This window comes from Nycticebus coucang, chromosome 7 (genome assembly GCF_027406575.1).
Source record: "Nycticebus coucang isolate mNycCou1 chromosome 7, mNycCou1.pri, whole genome shotgun sequence".
Classification (NCBI taxonomy): domain Eukaryota; kingdom Metazoa; phylum Chordata; class Mammalia; order Primates; family Lorisidae; genus Nycticebus; species Nycticebus coucang.
The window spans coordinates 127,558,088-127,560,252 of NC_069786.1; the positions used below are offsets into that span (position 1 = coordinate 127,558,088).

Sequence of the window (2,165 nt, forward strand, 5' to 3'; positions counted from 1 at the left end):
ATCTTGCAACTACTTTGGAAAATAGTTTGGCAGTTCCTGAAAATGTTCACATAGAGTTTCCATGTGACCCAACAACTTCTACTCATATGCATATACTCAAGATAATTGGAATACTATGAAGCAATTAAAATGAAAACCCTACTAGTATGTGCAACAATGTGGATAAACCTAATTCACCTATTGCTGAGTAAAAGAAGCAAGGACAAATAAGCACAAAGTGTATGATTCCATTACATGAAAGTCAAAAACAGGCAAAACTAGTTTTTCTACCCATGTAAAAATTATGGCAAGGAACGAAAGCCTTTGGCCTTGAAAATGACAAGAATCAGGAACTTAATTTCCACCTGGGCTCTGGATCTTTCTTTACCTCTTTCAGTCTCTCTAAATGTCTTTTTCTGCAGTGCAGAACTCAGGGCCTCTGGCAAACTCTGGACATACGTATTTCCAGTCCCTTTGCCTGAACAAGACCTCTCCAGCGCCATAGCTAGTCTGGTGAGCAGTAGAATAAGCAGCTCCCACTAGGCCCCCACGGTTAGAGTTGGGGATGGGAGAAGTCTCCCAAAGATAGTCTCTCGAAAAAGATGTGCTGTTTCCAAAAGACAGATGTATACAAGACAGTCTTATAGATATCCATGCTGTTCAGGCCCGCTATTCCAGAATTTGATCATCTGATGCCTTCTGTCCTTCCAAGACCTCTGGTTCATGTCTCTGTCCTTTACTGGGTTGGTCCTCACAAGCCAAGTCTTGCAGGCAGCTGTGGAAACACCATCAGGTGTAGCCAACATGAACCACCGTGACTTCTCATTGCTGGTACAGGCTACCATCACTAGGTGCCCAGTGGCATTTTCCATCTTCAAGGAATCCACAAACTGAACCATAGCAATGTTTGCCTTATTGGTTTGGTGATGCTTACTGAAATCTAAATATTTATACCTGTAACCCAACATTTATGCTTCCAGAAATGTATTCTATACTCATAGAAACACTCTTGCAAGTATACAAATGTACATTCAAGGATATCCATGGCAGTATTGCTTACATAAAGGAAATACAGGGAGAGGGGATATATTATTTCAAATACCTACCAATAGGGAACTTACTCAATAAATGTTTATTCATGGACACAATGGCACATATTATAACCACTAAAAGAATGAGATCTTGTGCTTGCTTCGGCAGCACATATACTAAAATTGGAATGATACAGAGAAGATTATCATGGCCCCTGCGCAAGGATGACACACAAATTCGTGACGATTGAGATCTTAATACTAGGCTCGGCGCCAGCCACATACACCTGAGCTGGAAGGTTCGAATCCAGCCCGGGCCTGCCAAACAACAAAGACGGCTGCAACCAAAAAATAGCCGGGTGTTGCAGCAAGCGCCTGTTGTCTCAGCTACCTGGGAGGCTGAGGCAGGAGAATCACTTGACCCCAGGCAGGAGAATCCCTTGAGCCCAGGAGTTGGAGGTTGCTGTGAGCTGTGAAGCCACAGCACTCTACCCAGGGCGATGGCTTGAGGCTCTGTCGCAAAAAAAAAAAAAAAAAGAGAGAGATCTAAATACTGAAAAAAGTTCAGAATATATTGTCAAGTTGCAAAACAGTATCTATGGTAACATGATAATAAGAATGATGATTATGATACCAATACTATCTGTGTTAGTTGGTGTAGAAAAAAAAAATCTAAGCAACATACACCAAATGATTACCAATAGTTAATTAGTACTAGGAGCAGATATCCAATTGGGAGATTTCTGACGGACTTTCATCTTCCAAAGGATATGTTTCTGAAATATTTGAATTATTACAAGAAAATCTTGGGCGGCGCCTGTGGCTCAACGGGTAGGGCGCCGGTCCCATATGCCGGAGGTGGCGGGTTCAAGCCCAGCTGCGGCCAAAAATAAAAAAAAAATAAAAATAAAAAGAAAATCTATTTCTTTAGGACTTAAAACATAAAATAATGGCCTGTATTTTTTAAAAGGGTCTTGAAATTTGAGGACAGTGTGATACATGCTGTTTGATTTCTTTTCAGGCAGATGTCCCATGTTTACAAGGTTGTTTAAGAATTCAGACTTATCTCCTTGCCCACTGACCCATAACACAGCAGACTAAATGTTTGACATGGGAAAATTCTCTGGGACAAGAGGACTTATTCAAGCAGATCTA

General features: G+C 41.2%; 1 non-coding gene across 1 annotated transcript; it reads left to right on the top strand.

Moving 5' to 3' along the window:
• Positions 1 to 1,163: 1,163 nt before the first annotated feature.
• On the top strand, positions 1,164 to 1,270 carry LOC128590965 (U6 spliceosomal RNA). Its single transcript, XR_008381423.1, has one exon. It is a non-coding gene; the product is annotated as a U6 spliceosomal RNA (small nuclear RNA).
• Positions 1,271 to 2,165: the final 895 nt, after the last annotated feature.